This window comes from Rhinoraja longicauda, chromosome 5, assembly GCF_053455715.1.
Source record: "Rhinoraja longicauda isolate Sanriku21f chromosome 5, sRhiLon1.1, whole genome shotgun sequence".
Classification (NCBI taxonomy): Eukaryota; Metazoa; Chordata; class Chondrichthyes; order Rajiformes; family Arhynchobatidae; genus Rhinoraja; species Rhinoraja longicauda.
The window spans coordinates 86704162-86728190 of NC_135957.1; the positions used below are offsets into that span (position 1 = coordinate 86704162).

The 24029-nt window shown below is 49.7% G+C and overlaps 3 non-coding genes and 2 pseudogenes across 3 annotated transcripts; 1 reads left to right on the forward strand and 4 right to left on the reverse strand.

Annotated features, from left to right (window-relative positions):
* Nucleotides 1-1181: 1181 nt before the first annotated feature.
* Nucleotides 1182-1300, reverse strand: LOC144594105 (5S ribosomal RNA). Its single transcript, XR_013547337.1, has one exon. It is a non-coding gene; the product is annotated as a 5S ribosomal RNA (ribosomal RNA).
* Nucleotides 1301-4545: 3245 nt separating this feature from the next.
* Nucleotides 4546-4664, reverse strand: LOC144594106 (5S ribosomal RNA). Its single transcript, XR_013547338.1, has one exon. It is a non-coding gene; the product is annotated as a 5S ribosomal RNA (ribosomal RNA).
* Nucleotides 4665-5929: 1265 nt separating this feature from the next.
* LOC144594118 (5S ribosomal RNA) lies at nucleotides 5930-6048 on the forward strand (annotated as a pseudogene).
* Nucleotides 6049-10003: 3955 nt separating this feature from the next.
* On the reverse strand, nucleotides 10004-10122 carry LOC144594107 (5S ribosomal RNA). Its single transcript, XR_013547339.1, has one exon. It is a non-coding gene; the product is annotated as a 5S ribosomal RNA (ribosomal RNA).
* A 6883-nt stretch (nucleotides 10123-17005) lies between these two features.
* On the reverse strand, nucleotides 17006-17154 carry LOC144594117 (5S ribosomal RNA; annotated as a pseudogene).
* Between the last annotated feature and the right edge of the window lie 6875 nt (nucleotides 17155-24029).

A 24029-nucleotide genomic window follows, 5' to 3' on the forward strand; every position in this document is an offset into this window, starting at 1 on the left:
AAGCTCCTCCTCTCACATACACTGCCAGACATTTAAATGTCCCGATTACAACAAACCACCGCCTATCACCCCCAGGCCAACGGGACGGTGGAACGGTTCCACAGGCAGCTTAAAGCGTCCCTCACTGCCCGCCTGTCCGGACCCGACTGGGCCGACCAGCTCCCATGGGTTCTCCTAGGTATCCGCACGGCTCCAAAGCACGATCTCGGAGCTTCCTCGGCAGACCTGCTCTATGGCTTGCCCCTACGAGTACCAGGCGACGTTCTCCCCCAATGTTCCACCCCCCCTCCCTCCATGCCAGCACTCTTAGCTGCACTCCGAGCGCGGGTGGGGTCCCTGGCCCCGGTCCCTACTTCTCGTCATGGGGATCCCCCTTCACATGTCCCGGCGGCTTTGGGCTACTCTGAGTTCGTTTTCCGGCGCATCGATGCCCACCGCCCCCCTTTCCGACCAGTTTACCAGGGTCCGTTCAGGGTAGTGAAGAGAGGCACAGTCACCTTCACGTTAGAAGTGGGTACACGACAGGAGGTCGTCTCGGTGTCCCGCCTCAAGCCCGCCTATTTGGACCCAGACCAGCCCGTCACAGCGGCTCAACCTCCTCGCAGAGGCCGCCCTCCGGCCGCGGCTCCGGTACAGCAGTTTTCCCCCTCGCTGCCCCCGTTCGGGATCCCGCTTCCCCCGGTCTCCTTGCCACTGCCGCCTCCGGCTCCGGCAATTTCCCCTCCTCCCGCGGTGCCGGTTTCCTCGCCCCCACCCCGGCAGGGCCCCCCTCTCCTCTCCGCACCAGCTCCGGTCGGGTGGTCCGGGCATCTGCCCGGTACCGCACCTAGGGTTCTGGGGGGGGGGTCATGTAGGGACACAGGGATTGGTCCAGACCATCGAACCCTCTGATTGGTAGAAGGGGTGAGGTGGTGCGCAGGTAAAGGGACTGGGCTGTCTCGTTTAGTCCTCCAGCGGAGACAGTAAGATTTATGGTTGTCTGTCGTTTGGTGCGTTGATTGTCACGGTTGTTAATGTTATAATAAACGGCTACCTCAACGTACTTCGCCTACGACCCGCCATATTCTCTCCCTCCCTTTTTGAAAAGTGGGGTTACATTGGCTACCCTCCAATCCTCAGGAACTATTTAAATGTCTGGCAGTGTATGTGAGAGGAGGAGCTTGCCGGTCGGTGGCAAAAAAAGCCTACGACACCCGGTATTCCCAGGCGGTCTCCCATCCAAGTACTGACCAGGCCCGAGCCTGCTTAGCTTCCGAGATCAGACGGGATCGGGCGTATTCAGGCTAGTATGGCCGTAGGCACAGAGTAGCAGCTTGTGCCCACACTTAACCTGCATCTACACTGCCTGCACACTAGTTTACACCACAATACAATATACAACACAAACGTTATTGTCATTGTGCAGTGTACAAGTACAGAGACAACGAAATGCAGTTAGCATCTTAACCAGAGTGCATGCGATGGAATAGTAAAACATATAATATACACAGTCATTCAGTAGCGGTAGTGGAAATTCCGGTGAGCGAGATCAGTCACTGATGGGAGGAGTGCCCGAGGGGGGGGGGGGGGGATGGCAACAATCACCGAAGCGCAGAGTTAAGTAAGGTAACGACCGCAGGAACTAAGCTGTTCCTGAACCTGCAGGTCCGGGAACGGAGAGACCTGTCGCGCCTCCCAGATGGGAGGAGGGTAAACAATCTGTGGTTGGGGTGAGAGCTGTCCTTGACAATGTAGCGCGCCCTTCGCAGACATCGCCTACTCTGGATAGACTCAATGGAGGGGAGTGAGGAACCAGTGATGCGTTGGGCAGTTTTCTCCAGTTTCACATCCTACACTAGAGCCAATTTACAGAAGCCAATTAACTCAAAAACCTGTATGTTTTAGGAATGTGGGAGGAAACCCACGTGGTCACAGGGAGAGAATGTGCAAACTCTGTACACACATCACCCATAGTCAGGACTTGATGAGGGTCTCTGGCGCTGTAAATTTGTAAAATTTGTAAATTTGTAAAAAACCTTTATTGTCACTACACAAAGTACAGCGAAATTAAAGCAGTCCAGATGATGCAATCACACACAGCAGACAGTACAAAGGATGAACCTTTATCCATAACAAGCTAAACCTAATCTACTGAATTAAACAAACTGACCTCTAATACAATATAGACAAAACAATTACAATACGGTCGAGGCATTGTACAGTGCAAACAAGACAGCAAGTTATTGCACAGCAATGAGAGCTAACATATTGCAAGTGCCGTTTAAAAAAAAAAAAAAGAAATAATGTAATTAAATATAAGGTGCGGTCGGTTGTAACATGTAATAAGTTTAGCAAATGTTAACAATATAAGTGCAGTAGAATGTAAACTTGTATTAAATTGAGGCTTATGTTTTCTGACAAGTAACTGACAGTGTTCCGATCAGTTCCGTTCCTTCCCTTCAGTTTTATGTGAGTGTCTGGCAGTGTTCAGCTCACGTATGACACTGGGGTAGAAACTGTTCTTGAGTCTATTAGTCCGTGATGTAATGGACCTGAACCGTCTACCAGAGGGCAGCAGTTGGAGCAGCTGATGACCAGGGTGGGAAGGATCCCTCAGGATGTTGGCTGCTCTGCTGAGGCAGCGGAGGGAGTAAAGTTCCTCTAGAGAGGGCAGTGGGCAACCAATGATTTTCTTTGCAGAGTTGATGACCCTCTGAAGGGCTTTCTTGTTTGCCTCTGAGCTGCTGGTGTACCACATAGAAATACAGTACGTCAGCACACTCTCGATGGTGCAACGGTAAAAGTCACTAGCAGCTGCTCTTGCAGGTTGTTCTTCCTGAGGATCCTCAGAAAGTAGAGCCGCTGCTGTGCCGTTTTGACTGCCGCTATGGTGTTTGTGGTCCAGGAGAGATCCTCAGCAATATGCGTGCCCAGGAACTTGAAGGCAGGGACCCTTTCCACACAAACCCCGTTGATATGCAGTGGTGTGTAGCCCGTATTGTGTCTTCGGAAGTCTATTATGAGTTCTTTTGTCTTGGAAGGATTCAGAGCCAGATTGTTCTGGTAAGACAGCAATTCTACAGCTGCGCCACTGTGTCTAAACGTATAAGATTATTAAGGGGTTGGACACGTTAGAAGCAGGAAACATGTTCCCAATGTTGGGGGAGTCCAGAACAAGGGGCCACAGTTTAAGAATAAGGGGTAGGCCATTTAGAACTGAGATGAGGAAAAACTTTTTCAGTCAGAGTTGTGAATCTGTGGAATTCTCTGACTCAGAAGGCAGTGGAGCCCAATTCTCTGAATGCATTCAAGAGAGAGTTAGATAAAGCTCTTAAGGATAGCGGAGTCACGGGGTTCGGGGAGAAGGCAGGAACGGGGTACTGATTGAGAATGATCAGCCATGATAGAATTTTTGAATGGCGGTGCTGGCTGGAAGGGCCGAATGGCCTCCTCCTGCACCTATTGTCTATTGTCTATTGTGTCCCCTCTGGAGTTTAAGGGGCAGACAGGGGAGGTGTGTAAGGTGAGTGGCTGAAAGTAAAGAATGACAGCAGAAGAGTTGTGGGTGTGTGTGTGTGCGCGCGTGCGTGCAGCTGGGCGGTGTGTACATGCAGGTTAAGTGTGGGCACAAGCAGCCACTCTGTCCCTACGGCCATACTAGCCTGAACACACCCGATCCCGTCTGATCTCGGAAGCTAAACAGGCTCAGGCCTGGTCAGTACTTGTGAGGACCTTGTCGAAGGCCTTCTGGAAGACCAGATATAACACATCGACTGGTTCTCCCTTATCCACTCTACTAGTTACATCCTCGAAAAATTCTATAAGATTCGTCAGACATGATTTGCCTTTCATAAATCCATGCTGACTTTGTCCAATAATTTCACCACTTTCCAAATGTGCTGCTATCTATCCCATCTTTAATAACTGACTCTAGCATTTTCCCCACTACCGATGTTAGACTAACTGGTCTGTAATTCCCCGTTTTCTCCTTCCCTCCCTTTTTGAAAAGTGGGGTTACATTAGCTACCCTCCAATCCTCAGGAACTACTCCAGAATCTAAAGTGTTCGGCAAAACAGTTGCCGAGCCTAAACTGGGTCTCACCGGTGTAAATAATAAAGCAACAACAACAACCAAACGACATCAGTAGTAATGTACAACAGCCAACTGAGCTAGCAACCAGCTTGTCTTCGGGATGTGGGAGAAAATCTGAGCATCCGGGTAAAAACTGTGTGGTCACAGGGAGAACGTGTAAACTCCACATGGACAGCACCAGAGGCAAGGATTGGATCAATAGTGCTCCCAGAGGTGAGGAAAAGCCATTCCCTCCTCAGATGCTGCCTGCGCCAGTGAGTTCCTCCAGACCTTTGTGTTTTGTTTCATGATATGTGAAGTTGATTATGCGTGCGTGTGTGAGCCTTTGTGAAGATGCATGTTGATGAGGGATGGGTATAGATTTGTGAAAGATGTGTGTTACCACAGTGAAGGAAAAAAGGAGTGAGTGAAGGAGTATTTAAATGTTTGGCAGTGTATGTGAGAGGAGGAGCTTGACGGTCGGTGGCAAGAAAAGCCTACGACACCCGGTATTCCCAGGCGGTCTCCCATCCAAGTACTGACCAGGCCCGAGCCTGCTTAGCTTCCGAGATCAGACGGGATCGGGCGTATTCAGGCTAGTATGGCCGTAGGCACAGAGTAGCAGCTTGTGCCCACACTTAACCTGCATCTACACTGCCTGCACACCAGTTTACACCACAATACAATATACAACACAAACTTTATTGTCATTGTGCAGTGTACAAGTACAGAGACAACGAAATGCAGTTAGCATCTTAACCAGAGTGCATGCGATGGAATAGTAAAACATATAATATATACAGTCATTCAGTAGCGGTAGTGGAAATTCCGGTGAGCGAGATCAGTCACTGATGGGAGGAGTGCCCGAGGGGGGGGGGGGGGGGATGGCAACAATCACCGAAGCGCAGAGTTAAGTAAGGTAACGACCGCAGGAACTAAGCTGTTCCTGAACCTGCAGGTCCGGGAACGGAGAGACCTGTAGCGCCTCCCAGATGGGAGGAGGGTAAACAATCTGTGGTTGGGGTGAGAGCTGTCCTTGACGATGTAGCGCGCCCTTCGCAGACATCGCCTACTCTGGATAGACTCAATGGAGGGGAGTGAGGAACCGGTGATGCGTTGGGCAGTTTTCTCCAGTTTCGCATCCTACACTAGAGCCAATTTACAGAAGCCAATTAACTCAAAAACCTGTATGTTTTAGGAATGTGGGAGGAAACCCACGTGGTCACAGGGAGAGAATGTGCAAACTCTGTACACACATCACCCATAGTCAGGACTTGATGAGGGTCTCTGGCGCTGTAAGACAGCAATTCTACAGCTGCGCCACTGTATCGAAACGTATAAGATTATTAAGGGGTTGGACACGTTAGAGGCAGGAAGCATGTTCCCAATGTTGGGGGAGTCCAGAACAAGGGGCCACAGTTTAAGAATAAGAGGTAGGCCTTTTAGAACTGAGATGAGGAAAAACTTTTTCAGTCAGAGAGTTGTGAATCTGTGGAATTCTCTGCCTCAGAAGGCAGTGGAGGCCAATTCTCTGAATGCATTCAAGAGAGAGCTGGATAGAGCTCTTAAGGATAGCGGAGTCAGGGGGTACGGGGAGAAGGCAGGAACGGGATACTGATTGAGAATGATCAGCCATGATCACATTGAATGGCGGTGCTGGCTGGAAGGGCCGAATGGCCTCCTCCTGCACCTATTGTCTATTGTCTATTGTGTCCCCCTCTAGAGTTTAAGGGGCAGACAGGGGAGGTGTGTAAGGTGAGGGGCTGAAAGCAAAGAATGACGGCAGAAGAGTTGTGTGTGTGTGCGTGTGTGCGCGCGTGCGGGCAGCTGGGCGGTGTGTACATGCAGGTTAAGTGTGGGCACAAGCAGCCATTCTGTCCCTACGGCCATACTAGCCTGAACACGCCCAATTATGTCTGATCTCGGAAGCTAAACAGTCTCAGGCCTGGTCAGTACTTGGATGGGAGACCGCCTGGGAATACCAGGTGCCGTAGGCTTTTTTATAACACCACATAGAAACATAGAAAATAGGTGCAGGAGTAGGCCATTCGGCCCTTCGAGCCTGCACCGCCATTCAATATGATCATGGCTGATCATCCAGCTCAGTATCCCGTACCTGCCTTCTCTCCATACCCCCTGGTCCCTTTAGCCACAGGGGCCACATCTAACTCCCTCTTAAATATAGCCAATGAACTGGCCTCAAATACCTTTGTGGCAGAGAATTCCACAGATTCACCACTCTCTGTGTGAAAAAAAAGTTCTCATCTCGATCCTAAAAGACTTCCCCCTTATCCTTAAACTGTGCCCCCTTGTTCTGGACTTCCACAACATCGGGAACAATCTTCCTGCATCTAGCCTCTCCAACCCCTTTAGAATTTTATATGTTTCAATAAGATCCCCCCTCAGTCTTCTAAATTCCAGCGAGTATAAGCCGAGTCTATCCAGTCTTTCTTCATATGAAAGTCCTGCCATCCCAGGGATGAACAACCTGCCTACTCTCTCTCTCTCCCACACTCTCACACACAAACTCTCACCTGCCCTGCCAGCAAATTTGCTGACGATACAAAGCTAGGTGGCAGTGTGATCTGTGAGGAAAATGCTATGAGGTTGCAGGGTGACTTGGACAGGTTGTGTGAGTATGCGGATGCACGGCAGATGCAGTTTAATGTAGATAAGTGTGAGGTTATCCACTTTGGTGGTAAGAATAGGAAGGCAGATTATTATCAGAATGGTGTTAAGTTAGGAAAAGGGGACGTACAACGGGATCTGGGTGTCTTAGTACATCAGTCACTGAAAGGAAGCATGCAGGTACAGCAGGCAGTGAAGAAAGCCAATTGAATGTTGGCCTTCATAACAAGAGGAGTTGAGTATAGGAGCAAAGAGGTCCTTCTGCAGTTGTACAGGGCCCTAGTGAGACCGCACCTGGACTACTGTGTGCAGTTTTGGTCTCCAAATTTGAGGAAGGATATTCTTGCTATTGAGGGCGTGCAGCGTAGGTTTACTAGGTTAATTCCCAGAATGGCGGGACTGTCATATGTTGAAAGACTGGAGCGACTAGGTTTGTATACACTGGAATTTAGAAGGATGAGAGGGGATCTTATCGAAACGTATAAAATGATTAAGGGGTTGGACACGTTCGAGGCAGGAAACATGTTCCCAATGTTGGGGGAGTCCAGAAACAGGGGCCACAGTTTAAGAATAAGGGGTCGGCCATTTAGAACAGAGATGAGGAAAAACTTTTTCAGTCAGAGAGTTGTGAATCTGTGGAATTCTCTGCCTCAGAAGGCAGTGGAGGCCAATTCTCTGAATGCATTCAAGAGAGAGCTAGATAGAGCTCTTAAGGATAGCGGAGTCAGGGGGTATGGGGAGAAGGCAGGAACGGGGTACTGATTGAGAATGATCAGCCATGATCACATTAAATGGCGGTGCTGGCTGGAAGGGCCGAATGGCCTCCTCCTGCACCTATTGTCTATTGTCTATTCCCCAGCTCATTCCTTTTTCCTTCACTACTGCAACATATATAACATATATAACATATAACAACTACAGCATGGAAACAGGCCTGTCCGGCCCTACCAGTCCACGCCGACCATTCTCCCTGACCTAGTCTCATCTACCTGCACTCAGACCATAACCCTCCAATCCCCTCCTATCCATATACCTATCCAATTTACTCTTAAATAATAAAATCGAGCCAGCCTCCACCACTTCCACCGGAAGCCCATTCCATACAGCCACAACCCTCTGAGTAAAGAAGTTCCCCCTCATGTTACCCCTAAACCTTTGTCCCTCAATTCTGAAGCTATGTCCCCTTGTTGGAATCTTCCAACACTCATCTTTCAAAAATCGAGAGTGGCGGCACGGTGGCACAGCGGCAGAGTTGTTGCCTTACAGCTCTTGCAGAACTGGAGACCCAGGTTCCATCTCGACGATGGGTGCTGTCTGTACGGAGTCATAGAAACATAGAAAAATATGTACAGGAGTAGGCCATTCGGCCCTTCGAGCCTGCACCGCCATCCAATATGATCATGGCTGATCATCCAACTCAGTATCCCGTACCTGCCTTCTCTCCATACCCCCTGATCCCTTTAGCCACAAGGGCCACATCTAACTCCCTCTTAAATATAGCCAATGAACTGGCCTCAACTACCTTCTGTGGCAGAGAATTCCACAGATTCACCACTCTCTGTGTGAAAAAAAACTTTCTCATCTCGGTCCTAAAAGACTTCCCCCTTATCCTTAAACTGTGACCCCTTGTTCTGGACTTCCCCAACATCGGGAACAATCTTCCTGCATCTAGCCTGTCCAACCCCTTAAGAATTTTGTAAGTTTCTATAAGATCCCCCCTCAATCTTCTAAATTCCAGCGAGTACAAGCCGAGTCTATCCAGTCTTTCTTCATATGAAAGTCCTGCCATCCCAGGAATCAATCTGGTGATCCTTCTCTGTACTCCCTCTATGGCAAGAATGTTTTTCCTCAGATTAGGAGACCAAAACTGTACGCAATACTCCAGGTGTGGTCTCACCAATGCCTTGTACAACTGCAGCAGAACCTCCCTGCTCCTATACTGAAATCCCCTCGCTATGAATGCCAACAGACCATTCGCTATCTTCACTGCCTGCTGCACCTGCATGCCTACTTTCAATGACTGGTGTACCACGACACCCAGGTCACGTTGCATCTCCCCTTCTCCTAATCGGCCACCATACAGATAATAGTCTGCTTTCCTGTTCTTGCCACCAAAGTGGATAACCTCACATTTATCCACATTATACTGCATCTGCCATGCCTTTGCCCACTCACCTAACCTATCCAAGTCACGTTGCAGCCTCCTAGCATCCTCCTCACAGCTAACACTGCCCCCCAGCTTCGTGTCATCCGCAAACTTGGAGATGTTGCTTTCAATTCCCTCGTCCAAATCATTAATATAAATTGTAAATAGCTGGGGTCCCAGCACAGAGCCTTGCGGTACCCCATTAGTCTCTGCCTGCCATTCTGAAAAGGACCCGTTTATTCCTACTCTTTGCTTCTTGTCTGCCAGCCAGTTCTCTATCCACATCAATACTGAACCCACAATACCGTGTGCTTTAAGTTTGCATACTAATCTCTTATGTGGGACCTTGTCGAAAGCCTTCTGGAAGTCCAGATATAACACATCCACTGGTTCTCCCTTATCCACTCTACTAGTTACATCCTCGAAAAATTCTATAAGATTCGTCAGACATGAATTACCTTTCATAAATCCTTGCTGACTTTGTCCAATGATTTCACCACTTTCCAAATGTGCTGCTATCTATCCCATCTTTAATAACTGACTCTAGCATTTTCCCCACTACGATGTTAGACTAACTGGTCTGTAATTCCCCGTTTTCTCTCTCCCTCCCTTTTTGAAAAGTGGGGTTACATTAGCTACCCTCCAATCCTCAGGAACTACTCCAGAATCTAAAGTGTTCGGCAAAACAGTTGCCGAGCCTAAACTGGGTCTCACCGGTGTAAATAATAAAGCAACAACAACAACCAAACTACATAAGTTGTAATGTACAACAGCCAACTGAGCTAGCAACCAGCTTGTCTTCGGGATGTGGGAGAAAATCTGAGCATCCGGGTAAAAACTGTGTGGTCACAGGGAGAACGTGCAAACTCCACATGGACAGCACCAGAGGCAAAGATTGGATCGATAGTGCTCCCAGAGGTGAGGAAAAGCCATTCCCTCCTCAGATGCTGCCTGCGCCAGTGAGTTCCTCCAGAACTTTGTGTTTTGTTTCATGATATGTGAAGTTGATTATGCGTGCGTGTGTGAGCCTTTGTGAAGATGCATGTTGATGAGGAATAGGTATAGATTTGTGAAAGATGTGTGTTACCACAGTGAAGGAAAAAAGGAGTGAGTGAAGGAGTATTTAAATGTCTGGCAGTGTATGTGAGAGGAGGAGCTTGCCAGTCGGTGGCAAGAAAAGCCTACGACACCCGGTATTCCCAGGCGGTCTCCCATCCAAGTACTGACCAGGCCCGAGCCTGCTTAGCTTCCGAGATCAGACGGGATCGGGCGTATTCAGGCTAGTATGGCCGTAGGCACAGAGTAGCAGCTTGTGCCCACACTTAACCTGCATCTACACTGCCTGCACACCAGTTTACACCACAATACAATATACAACACAAACTTTATTGTCATTGTGCAGTGTACAAGTACAGAGACAACGAAATGAAGTTAGCATCTTAACCAGAGTGCATGTGATGGAATAGTAAAACATATAATATATACAGTCATTCAGTAGCGGTAGTAGAAATTCCGGTGAGCGAGATCAGTCACTGATGGGAGGAGTGCCCGAGGGGGGGTGCGTGGGGGGGGGTGGGGTGTTGTAATATATAAGACAAGGGGGATGTTGTGAGGAGGAGTTGGCTGCGCCTAACGGCTGCGGCTCTCTGGCAGTCTGTTTTTCTTTTTTTCTTTTTTTTTTGTTTGTTTGTGTCGGTGTTGGGATGGTTTTTGTTTCTGTTTTTGGCTGTGTATGTGTGGGGGGGGGGTCGGTGTGTTTGGGGGGGGGGTGGGGCGGGGGAAACCTTTCTTTTATTAGGTCTCTTCCCCAGGGCGCAGCTCGCCCGCGGGGCCTTCCATCTCCCGGCGCGGCTCGGCCGCTGGACTTAACATCGCCGGCGCGGCTCGGCCACGGGACGTTTCAGTGCCCTGTGTGGCTCGGCCGCGGGACTTAACATCGCCGGCGCGGCTCGGCTGCGGGACGTTTCAGTGCCCGGTGCGGCTCAGCCGCGGGACGTTTCGGTGCCCGGTGCGGCTCGGCCGCTGGACTTAACATCGCCCGGTGCGGCCGCGGGACGTTTCGGTGCCCGGGGCGGCTCGGCCGAGGGGCCTTCCATCCCCTTGCGGGGGCTGTGCGTGTCGGTTGCTTCGGTAGGGGTCGAGCTGTCTGTCCGTGGGTGTGGGGGGAGGAGAGGGGAAGTTTTATTGCCTCCATCACAGTGAGGGTGTGTTTGGAGTCACTGTGATGGATGTTTGTGTTGGGGTCGTGTGTCCTGTGTTCTTTTCTTTTTTTGCTGTGACTGCTGAAATTTCGTTCGGTGTTGTGCCGAGTGACAATAAAGTTTTGTTATGTTATATTGCTGGGACTACTTTGTGTATCCAAGAACTACTTTGTATGGCTGTGTATATAAGTAATGGGTGTGATTAGGCAGTCACTCTGGATCCAGGCGGCCTTGGAAGAAACAGCCTGGAGTACAAGCTGCACCATGATAACATTTTAAACATGTGCACTCGTGGTCCGTCCAGAGTCACAAGAAAGGTACAACAGGTACCGGACCACGAAGAACAACATGGTGGCAGCGGTTTGGTGTTTCGCCTAGGGAGGGAATGAAGCATGCCCGAGCAGAAAAGGTTAAAAAGAAGAAAAAAAAGAAAAAGAAAAAAAAAAGCCCTGAAGGGAAACAAAACAAAAGAAAAGTTTCCAGCTCGGTACGGGACGTTTGGAGTGCATCCCGACAGGGCCAGTGTGAGTTGGTATAGTTACCTGCTCAGTAGTCATTGGCGCCGAGTTGCCGACGTGACGCTGCAAGCTGCTGGGGGAGGTGCGTGTAGGCCCACGTCGCGCCCCAGCACCTGTGTAGGCCCGAGATTAGAAGCCTGCGACTGCTTCGCGGGGGAGAGACCGGGAGACCCGACACACGGAGATGTGCGGTGACAGGGGAAGACCGACACCCACGGAGGTGTGCGGCGACCGGGGGAGCCCCGGAGGAGACCGACACCTACGGAGGTGTGCGGCGACTGGAGGGGGTCGGCGACCGGAGGGACCGACCACCCGCGGAGGTGCAGCGGCCGGTAAGGCCGAGGCACTACATGCTTACCCAGGCGCGTCGACCGTAGAGTCGGGACGGCCCTGGGCCCGAGGCAGAGGCAACGCGTTCGAATTTGAGCGGCAGCTGCCGGGAGCACCTATGGGCGGGGCCGGGGAGCACCTGTGGGCGGGGCCAGCGGCAGCGCGTTCTAAAAGTTGAACGGCAGCTGCCGGGGAGCACTTGTGGGCGGGGCCAGCGCACCGCGATTACAGCAGTGGGAGCCCCCCAGTGGGAGCCCAGCAGTGGCGGCCCAGCAGTGGCAGCCCAGCAGTGGGAGCCCAGCAGTGGCAGGCCAGCAGTGCCAGGCAAATCATGGTGGTGGAGCATCTAGAGCCTACACTACGTTTGATCTACACAGCACGTCTTCTTGAGGGGAAGATATGGAACAAAATGAATATTTTATGTTTAATGACCTGTGTAGTGATCTGTGTAATGAAAGCTTAATGTATTATATTTGATGTTTTTGTATAAATGTATATATCTGTGGAGTGACCACACGGAGTGAGTGACCACACGGAGTGAGTGACCACACGGAGTGAGTGACCACCCGGCGATGAGTGAAATTCCGCAGAGGAGTGACCACCATGATGGCGAAAAAAAGCAATTGTGTTTAGTTGTGTTATTGGTTTTGTTTGCAAAAAGCAATGGTGTTTTGGTTTTGTTTGTTAAATATATTTTAGCCCTCGAATGGTAAAGAAAACAATTTTATATAAGACAAGGGGGATGTTGTAATATATAAGACAAGGGGGATGTTGTGATATTGCTGGGACTACTTTGTGTATCCAAGAACTACTTTGTATGGCTGTGTATATAAGTGATGGGTGTGATTAGGCGGTCACTCTGGATCCAGATGACCACGGAATAAACAGCCTGGAGTTGAGCTCCAGCATTGTAACCTTTTATACACGTGTACTTGTGGTCCGTCCAGAGTCACTAAAGGTACAACAGGTACCGGACCACGAAGTACAACAGGGGGGGGGGGGGGGATGGCAACAATCACCGAAGCGCAGAGTTAAGTAAGGTAACGACCGCAGGAACTAAGCTGTTCCTGAACCTGCAGGTCCGGGAACGGAAAGACAGAGGAGGGTAAACAATCTGTGGTTGGGGTGAGAGCTGTCCTTGACGATGTAGCGCGCCCTTCGCAGACATCGCCTACTCTGGATAGACTCAATGGAGGGGAGTGAGGAACCAGTAATGCGTTGGGCAGTTTTCTCCAGTTTCACATCCTACACAAGAGCCAATTTACAGAAGCCAATTAACTCAAAAACCTGTATGTTTTAGGAATGTGGGAGGAAACCCACGTGGTCACAGGGAGAGAATGTGCAAACTCTGTACACACATCACCCATAGTCAGGACTTGATGAGGGTCTCTGGCGCTGGAAGACAGCAATTCTACAGCTGCGCCACTGTGTCTAAACGTATAAGATTATTAAGGGGTTGGACACGTTAGAGGCAGGAAACATGTTCCCAATGTTGGGGGAGTCCAGAACAAGGGGCCACAGTTTAAGAATAAGGGGTAGGCCATTTAGAACTGAGATGAGGAAAAACTTTTTCAGTCAGAGAGTTGTGAATCTGTGGAATTCTCTGCCTCAGAAGGCAGTGGAGGCCAATTCTCTGAATGCATTCAAGAGAGAGTTAGATAGAGCTCTTAAGGATAGCGGAGTCAGGGGGTACGGGGAGAAGGCAGGAACGGGGTACTGATTGAGAATGATCAGCCATGATCACATTGAATGGCGGTGCTGGCTGGAAGGGCCGAATGGCCTCCTCCTGCACCTATTGTCTATTGTGTCCCCTCTAGAGTTTAAGGGGCAGACAGGGGAGGTGTGTAAGGTGAGTGGCTGAAAGTAAAGAATGACGGCAGAAGAGTTGTGGGCGTGTGTGTGTGCGCGCGTGCGTGCAGCTGGGCGGTGTGTACATGCAGGTTAAGTGTGGGCACAAGCAGCCACTCTGTCCCTACGGCCATACTAGCCTGAACACACCCGATCCCGTCTGATCTCGGAAGCTAAACAGGCTCAGGCCTGGTCAGTACTTGTGAGGACCTTGTCGAAGGCCTTCTGGAAGTCCAGATATAACACATCGACTGGTTCTCCCTTATCCACTCTACTAGTTACATCCTCGAAAAATTCTATAAGATTCGTCAGACATGATTTGCCTTTCATAAATCCATGCTGACTTTGTCCAATGATTTCACCACTTTCCAAATGTGCTGCTATCTATCCCATCTTTAATAACTGACTCTAGCATTTTCCCCACTACGATGTTAGACTAACTGGTCTGTAATTCCCCATTTTCTCTCTCCCTCCCTTTTTGAAAAGTGGGGTTACATTAGCTACCCTCCAATCCTCAGGAACTACTCCAGAATCTAAAGTGTTCGGCAAAACAGTTGCCGAGCCTAAACTGGGTCTCACCGGTGTAAATAATAAAGCAACATTTGAGGAAGGATATTCTTGCTATTGAGGGCGTGCAGCGTAGGTTTACTAGGTTAATTCCCAGAATGGCGGGACTGTCATATGTTGAAAGACTGGAGCGACTAGGTTTGTAAACACTGGAATTTAGAAGGATGAGAGGGGATCTTATCGAAACGTATAAAATGATTAAGGGGTTGGACACGTTCGAGGCAGGAAACATGTTCCCAATGTTGGGGGAGTCCAGAAACAGGGGCCACAGTTTAAGAATAAGGGGTCGGCCATTTAGAACAGAGATGAGGAAAAACTTTTTCAGTCAGAGAGTTGTGAATCTGTGGAATTCTCTGCCTCAGAAGGCAGTGGAGGCCAATTCTCTGAATGCATTCAAGAGAGAGCCAGATAGAGCTCTTAAGGATAGCGGAGTCAGGGGGTATGGGGAGAAGGCAGGAACGGGGTACTGATTGAGAATGATCAGCCATGATCACATTAAATGGCGGTGCTGGCTGGAAGGGCCGAATGGCCTCCTCCTGCACCTATTGTCTATTGTCTATTCCCCAGCTCATTCCTTTTTCCTTCACTACTGCAACACTCATCTTTCAAAAATCTAGAGTGGCGGCACGGTGGCACAGCGGCAGAGTTGTTGCCTTACAGCTCTTGCAGCACTGGAGACCCAGGTTCCATCTCGACGATGGGTGCTGTCTGTACGGAGTCATAGAAACATAGAAAAATATGTACAGGAGTAGGCCATTCGGCCCTTCGAGCCTGCACCGCCATCCAATATGATCATGGCTGATCATCCAACTCAGTATCCCGTACCTGCCTTCTCTCCATACCCCCTGATCCCTTTAGCCACAAGGGCCACATCTAACTCCCTCTTAAATATAGCCAATGAACTGGCCTCAACTACCTTCTGTGGCAGAGAATTCCACAGATTCACCACTCTCTGTGTGAAAAAAAACTTTCTCATCTCGGTCCTAAAAGACTTCCCCCTTATCCTTAAACTGTGACCCCTTGTTCTGGACTTCCCCAACATCGGGAACAATCTTCCTGCATCTAGCCTGTCCAACCCCTTAAGAATTTTGTAAGTTTCTATAAGATCCCCCCTCAATCTTCTAAATTCCAGCGAGTACAAGCCGAGTCTATCCAGTCTTTCTTCATATGAAAGTCCTGCCATCCCAGGAATCAATCTGGTGATCCTTCTCTGTACTCCCTCTATGGCAAGAATGTTTTTCCTCAGATTAGGAGACCAAAACTGTACGTAATACTCCAGGTGTGGTCTCACCAATGCCCTGTACAACTGCAGCAGAACCTCCCTGCTCCTATACTGAAATCCCCTCGCTATGAATGCCAACATACCATTCGCTATCTTCACTGCCTGCTGCACCTGCATGCCTACTTTCAATGACTGGTGTAACACGACACCCAGGTCTCGTTGCATCTCCCCTTCTCCTAATCGGCCACCATACAGATAATAGTCTGCTTTCCTGTTCTTGCCACCAAAGTGGATAACCTCACATTTATCCACATTATACTGCATCTGCCATGCCTTTGCCCACTCACCTAACCTATCCAAGTCACGTTGCAGCCTCCTAGCATCCTCCTCACAGCTAACACTGCCCCCCAGCTTCGTGTCATCCGCAAACTTGGAGATGTTGCTTTCAATTCCCTCGTCCAAATCATTAATATATATTGTAAATAGCTGGGGTCCCAGCACTGAGCCTTGCGGTACCCCACTAGTCACTGCCTGCCATTCTGAAAAGGACCCGTTTATTCCTACTCTTTGCTTCTTGTCTGCCAGCCAGTTCTCTATCCACATCAATACTGAACCCACAATACCGTGTGCTTTAAGTTTGCATACTAATCTCTTATGTGGGACCTTGTCGAAGGCCTTCTGGAAGTCCAGATATAACACATCCACTGGTTCTCCCTTATCCACTCTATTAGTTACATCCTCGAAAAATTCTATAAGATTCGTCAGACATGAATTACCTTTCATAAATCCTTGCTGACTTTGTCCAATGATTTCACCACTTTCCAAATGTGCTGCTATCCCATCTTTAATAACTGACTCTAGCATTTTCCCCACTACGATGTTAGACTAACTGGTCTGTAATTCCCCGTTTTCTCTCTCCGTCCCTTTTTGAAAAGTGGGGTTACATTAGCTACCCTCCAATCCTCAGGAACTACTCCAGAATCTAAAGTGTTCGGCAAAACAGTTGCCGAGCCTAAACTGGGTCTCACCGGTGTAAATAATAAAGCAACAACAACAACCAAACGACATCAGTTGTAATGTACAACAGCCAACTGAGCTAGCAACCAGCTTGTCTTCGGGATGTGGGAGAAAATCTGAGCATCCGGGTAAAAACTGTGTGGTCACAGGGAGAACGTGTAAACTCCACATGGACAGCACCAGAGGCAAGGATTGGATCGATAGTGCTCCCAGAGGTGAGGAAAAGCCATTCCCTCCTCAGATGCTGCCTGCGCCAGTGAGTTCCTCCAGAACTTTGTGTTTTGTTTCATGATATGTGAAGTTGATTATGCGTGCGTGTGTGTGAGCCTTTGTGAAGATGCATGTTGATGAGGGATGGGTATAGATTTGTGAAAGATGTGTGTTACCACAGTGAAGGAAAAAAGGAGTGAGTGAAGGAGTATTTAAATGTCTGGCAGTGTATGTGAGAGGAGGAGCTTGCCGGTCGGTGGCAAGAAAAGCCTACGACACCCGGTATTCCCAGGCGGTCTCCCATCTAAGTACTGACCAGGCCCGAGCCTGCTTAGCTAGTACTGACCAGGCCCGAGCCTGCTTAGCTTCCGAGATCAGACGGGATCGGGCGTATTCAGGCTAGTATGGCCGTAGGCACAGAGTAGCAGCTTGTGCCCACACTTAACCTGCATCTACACTGCCTGCACACCAGTTTACACCACAATACAATATACAACACAAACTTTATTGTCATTGTGCAGTGTACAAGTACAGAGACAACGAAATGCAGTTAGCATCTTAACCAGAGTGCATGCGATGGAATAGTAAAACATATAATATATACAGTCATTCAGTAGCGGTAGTGGAAATTCCGGTGAGCGAGATCAGTCACTGATGGGAGGAGTACCCGAGGGGGGGTGGGTGGGGGGGGGGGGGGGGGGTGTTGTAATATATAAGACAAGGGGGATGTTGTGAGGAGGAGTTGGCTGCGCCTAACGGCTGCGGCTCTCTGGCAGTCTGTTTGTCTTTTTTTCTTTTTTTTTGTTTGTGTCGGTGTTGGGATGGTTTTTGTTTCTGTTTTTGGCTGTGTATGTGTGGGGGGGGGAGGGGGTGTGTGTGTTGGGGGGGGTGGGGCGGGGGAAACCTTTCTTTTATTAGGTCTCTTCCCCGGGGCGCAGCTCGCCCGCGGGGCCTTCCATCGCCCGGCGCGGCTCGGCTGCTGGACTTAACATCGCCGGCGCGGCTCGGCCGCGGGACGTTTCAGTGCCCGGTGCGGCTCGGCCGCGGGACGTTTCAGTGCCCGGTGCGGCTCGGCTGCGCGACTTAACATCGGCGGCGCGGCTCGGCTGCGGGACTTAACATCGCCGGCGCGGCTCGGCTGCGGGACGTTTCAGTGCCCGGCGCGGCTCGGCTGCGGGACGTTTCAGTGCCCGGCGCGGCTCGGCTGCGGGACGTTTCAGTGCCCGGCGCGGCTCGGCTTCGGGACTTAACATCGTCGGCGCGGCTCGGCCGCGGAACGTTTCAGTGCCCGGTGCGGCTCAGCCGCGGGACTTAACATCGCCGGCGCAGCTCGGCTGCTGGACGTTTCAGTGCCCGGTGCGGCTCGGCCGCGGGACGTTTCGGTGCCCGGTGCGGCTCGGCCGCTGGACTTAACATCGCCCGGTGCGGCCGCTGGACGTTTCGGTCGGGGCGGCTCGGCGGGGGGCCTTCCATCCCCTTGCGGGGGCTGTGCGTGTCGGTTGCCTCGGTAGGGGTCGAGCTGTCTGTCCGTGGGTGTGGGGGGAGGAGAGGGGAAGTTTTATTGCCTCCATCACAGTGAGGGTGTGTTTGGAGTCACTGTGATGGATGTTTGTGTTGGGGTCGTGTGTCCTGTGTTCTTTTCTTTTTTTGCTGTGACTGCTGAAATTTCGTTCGGTGTTGTGCCGAGTGACAATAAAGTTTTGTAATGTTATATTGCTGGGACTACTTTGTGTATCCAAGAACTGCTTTGTATGGCTGTGTATATAAGTGATGGGTGTGATTAGGCAGTCACTCTGGATCCAGGCGGCCTTGGAAGAAACAGCCTGGAGTACAAGCTGCACCATGATAACATTTTAAACATGTGCACTCGTGGTCCGTCCAGAGTCACAAGAAAGGTACAACAGGTACCGGACCACGAAGAACAACATGGTGGCAGCGGTTTGGTGTTTCGCCTAGGGAGGGAATGAAGCATGCCCGAGCAGAAAAGGTTAAAAAGAAGAAAAAAAAGAAAAAGAAAAAAAAAAGCCCTGAAGGGAAACAAAACAAAAGAAAAGTTTCCAGCTCGGTACGGGACGTTTGGAGTGCATCCCGACAGGGCCAGTGTGAGTTGGTATAGTTACCTGCTCAGTAGTCATTGGCGCCGAGTTGCCGACGTGACGCTGCAAGCTGCTGGGGGAGGTGCGTGTAGGCCCACGTCGCGCCCCAGCACCTGTGTAGGCCCGAGATTAGAAGCCTGCGACTGCTTCGCGGGGGAGAGACCGGGAGACCCGACACATGGAGATGTGCGGTGACCGGGGAAGACCGACACCCACGGAGGTGTGCGGCGACCGGGGGAGCCCCGGAGGAGACCGACACCTACGGAGGTGTGCGGCGACCGGAGGGGATCGGCGACCGGAGGGACCGACCACCCGCGGAGGTGCAGCGGCCGGTAAGGCCGAGGCACTACATGCTTACCCAGGCGCGTCGACCGTAGAGTCGGGACGGCCCTGGGCCCGAGGCAGCGGCAACGCGTTCGAATTTGAGCGGCAGCTGCCGGGAGCACCTATGGGCGGGGCCGGGGAGCACCTGTGGGCGGGGCCAGCGGCAGCGCGTTCGAAAAGTTGAACGGCAGCTGCCGGGGAGCACTTGTGGGCGGGGCCAGCGCACCGCGATTTCAGCAGTGGGAGCCCCCCAGTGGGAGCCCAGCAGTGGCAGGCCAGCAGTGCCAGGCAAATCATGGTGGTGGAGCATCTAGAGCCTACACTACGTTTGATCTACACAGCACGTCTTCTTGAGGGGAAGATATGGAACAAAATGAATATTTTGTGTTTAATGACCTGTGTAGTGATCTGTGTAATGAAAGCTTAATGTATTATATTTGATGTTTTTGTATAAATGTATATATCTGTGGAGTGACCACACGGAGTGAGTGACCACACGGAGTGAGTGACCACACGGAGATGAGTGAAATTCCGCAGAGGAGTGACCACCATGATGGCGGAAAAAAAGCAATTGTGTTTAATTGTGTTTAGTTGTGTTATTGGTTTTGTTTGCAAAAAGCAATGGTGTTTTGGTTTTGTTTGTTAAATATATTTTAGCCCTCGAATGGTAAAGAAAACAATTTTATATAAGACAAGGGGGATGTTGTAATATATAAGACAAGGGGGATGTTGTGATATTGCTGGGACTACTTTGTGTATCCAAGAACTACTTTGTATGGCTGTGTATATAAGTGATGGGTGTGATTAGGCGGTCACTCTGGATCCAGATGACCACGGAATAAACAGCCTGGAGTTGAGCTCCAGCATTGTAACCTTTTATACACGTGTACTTGTGGTCCGTCCAGAGTCACTAAAGGTACAACAGGTACCGGACCACGAAGTACAACAGGGGGGGGGGATGGCAACAATCACTGAAGCGCAGAGTTAAGTAAGGTAACGACCGCAGGAACTAAGCTGTTCCTGAACCTGCAGGTCCGGGAACGGAGAGACAGAGGAGGGTAAACAATCTGTGGTTGGGGTGAGAGCTGTCCTTGACGATGTAGCGCGCCCTTCGCAGACATCGCCTACTCTGGATAGACTCAATGGAGGGGAGTGAGGAACCAGTGATGCGTTGGGCAGTTTTCTCCAGTTTCACATCCTACACTAGAGCCAATTTACAGAAGCCAATTAACTCAAAAACCTGTATGTTTTAGGAATGTGGGAGGAAACCCACGTGGTCACAGGGAGAGAATGAGCAAACTCTGTACACACATCACCCATAGTCAGGACTTGATGAGGGTCTTTGGCGCTGTAAGACAGCAATTCTACAGCTGCGCCACTGTGTCTAAACATATAAGATTATTAAGGGGTTGGACACGTTAGAGGCAGGAAACATGTTCCCAATGTTGGGGGAGTCCAGAACAAGGGGCCACAGTTTAAGAATAAGGGGTAGGCCATTTAGAACTGAGATGAGGAAAAACTTTTTCAGTCAGAGAGTTGTGAATCTGTGGAATTCTCTGCCTCAGAAGGCAGTGGAGGCCAATTCTCTGAATGCATTCAAGAGAGAGCTGGATAAAGCTCTTAAGGATACCGGAGTCATGGGGTATGGGGAGAAGGCAGGAACGGGGTAGTGATTGAGAATGATCAGCCATGATCACATTGAATGGCGGTGCTGGCTCGAAGGGCCGAATGGCCTCCTCCTGCACCTATTGTCTAGTGTCTATTGTGTCCCCTCTACAGTTTAAGGGGCAGACAGGGGAGGTGTGTCAGGTGAGTGGCTGAAAGTAAAGAATGACGGCAGAAGAGTTGTGGGCGTGTGTGTGTGCGCGCGTGCGTGCAGCTGGGCGGTGTGTACATGCAGGTTAAGTGTGGGCACAAGCAGCCACTCTGTCCCTACGGCCATACTAGCCTGAACACACAATAGACAATAGACAATAGACAATAGGTGCAGGAGTAGGCCATTCAGCCCTTCGAGCCAGCACCGCCATTCAATGCGATCATGGCTGATCACTATCAATCAGTACCCCGTTCCTGCCTTCTCCCCATACCCCCTCACTCCGCTATCCTTAAGAGCTCTATCCAGCTCTCTCTTGAAAGCATCCAACGAACTGGCCTCCACTGCCTTCTGAGGCAGAGAATTCCACACCTTCACCACCCTCTGACTGAAAAAGTTCTTCCTCATCTCCGTTCTAAATGGCCTACCCCTTATTCTCAAACTGTGGCCCCTTGTTCTGGACTCCCCCAACATTGGGAACATGTTATCTGCCTCTAATGTGTCCAATCCCCTAATTATCTTATATGTTTCAATAAGATCCCCCCTCATCCTTCTAAATTCCAGTGTATACAAGCCCAATCGCTCCAGCCTTTCAACATACGACAGTCCCGCCATTCCGGGAATTAATCTAGTGAACCTACGCTGCACGCCCTCCATAGCAAGAATATCCTTCCTCAAATTTGGAGACCAAAACTGCACACAGTACTCCAGGTGCGGTCTCACCAGGGCCCGGTACAACTGTAGAAGGACCTCTTTGCTCCTATACTCAACTCCTCTTGTTACGAAGGCCAACATTCCATTGGCTTTCTTCACTGCCTGCTGAACCTGCATGCTTCCTTTCATTGACTGATGCACTAGGACACCCAGATCTCGTTGAACTCCCCCTCCTCCTAACTTGACACCATTCAGATAATAATCTGCCTTTCTATTCTTACTTCCAAAGTGAATAACCTCACACTTATCTACATTAAACTGCATCTGCCATGTATCCGCCCACTCACACAACCTGTCCAGGTCACCCTGCAGCCTTATTGCATCTTCCTCACAATTCACACTACCCCCCAACTTAGTATCATCTGCAAATTTGCTAATGGTACTTTTAATCCCTTCGTCTAAGTCATTAATGTATATCGTAAATAGCTGGGGTCCCAGCACCGAACCTTGCGGTACCCCACTGGTCACTGCCTGCCATTCCGAAAGGGACCCATTTATCCCCACTCTTTGCTTTCTGTCTGTTAACCAATTTTCTATCCATGTCAGTACCCTACCCCCAATACCATGTGCCCTAATTTTGCCCACTAATCTCCTATGTGGGACCTTGTCGAAGGCTTTCTGAAAGTCGAGGTACACCACATCCACTGACTCTCCCTTGTCAATTTTCCTAGTTACATCCTCAAAAAATTCCAGTAGATTTGTCAAGCATGATTTCCCCTTCGTAAATCCATGCTGACTCGGAACGATCCCGTTACTGCTATCCAAATGCTCAGCAATTTCGTCTTTTATAATTGACTCCAGCATTTTCCCCACCACTGATGTCAGACTAACTGGTCTATAATTACCCGTTTTCTCTCTCCCTCCTTTCTTAAAAAGTGGGATAACATTTGCTATTCTCCAATCCACAGGAACTGATCCTGAATCTATAGAACATTGAAAAATGATCTCCAATGCTTCCACTATTTCTAGAGCCACCTCCTTAAGTACTCTGGGATGCAGACCATCAGGCCCTGGGGATTTATCAGCCTTCAGTCCCATCAGTCTACCCAAAACCATTTCCTGCCTAATGTGGATTTCCTTCAGTTCCTCCATCACCCTAGGTTCTCCAGCCCCTAGAACATTTGGGAGATTGTGTGTATCTTCCTCAGTGAAGACAGATCCAAAGTAACGGTTTAACTCGTCTGCCATTTCTTTGTTCCCCATAATAAACTCCCCTGCTTCTGTCTTCAAGGGACCCACATTTGCCTTGACTATTTTTTTCCTCTTCACGTACCTAAAAAAACTTTTGCTATCCTCCTTTATATTATTGGCTAGTTTACCCTCGTACCTCATCTTTTCTCCTCGTATTGCCTTTTTAGTTAACTTTTGTTGCTCTTTAAAAGAGTCCCAATCCTCTGTCTTCCCACTCTTCTTTGCTATGTTATACTTCCTCTCCTTAATTTTTATGCTGTCCCCGACTTCCCTTGTCAGCCACAGGTGTCTCTTACTCCCCTTAGAGTCTTTCCACCTCTTTGGAATAAATTGATCCTGCAACCTCTGCATTATTCCCAGGAATACCTGCCATTGCTGTTCTACCGTCTTCCCTGCTAGGGCCTCCTTCCAATCAATTTTGGCCAGCTCCCGCCTCATGCCTCTGTAATCCCCTTTGCTATACTGCAATACCGACACTTCCGATTTTCCCTTCTGCCTTTCCATTTGCAGAGTAAAACTTATCATGTTGTGATCACTGCCTCCTAATGGCTCTTTTACCTCTAGTCCCCTTACCAGATCAGGATCATTACACAACACTAAATCCAGAATTGCCTTCTCCCTGGTAGGCTCCAGTACAAGCTGTTCTAAGAATCCATCTCGAAGGCACTCTACAAACTCTCTTTCCTGGGGTCCATTTCCAACCTGATTTTCCCAGTCTACCTGCATGTTGAAATCTCCCATAACCACCGTAGCATTACATTTTTGACACGCCAATTTTATCTCCTGATTTAACTTGCACCCTAAGTCGAGGCTACTGTTTGGGGGCCTATAGATAACTCCCATTAGGGTCTTTTTACCCTTACAATTTCTCATTTCTATCCATACTGATTCAACATCTCCTGATTCTATGTCACCCCTTGCAAGGGAATGAATATCATTCCTTACCATCAGAGCAACCCCACCCCCTCTGCCCACCTGTCTGTCTTTTCTATACGTTGTGTACCCCTGAATATTCAGTTCCCAGCCCTGGTCCTCTTGTAGCCATGTCTCAGTGATCCCTACAACATCATACTTGCCCATGACTAACTGAGCCTCAAGCTCATCCACTTTATTTTTTATACTACGCGCATTTAAGTACAACACTTTAACTTCT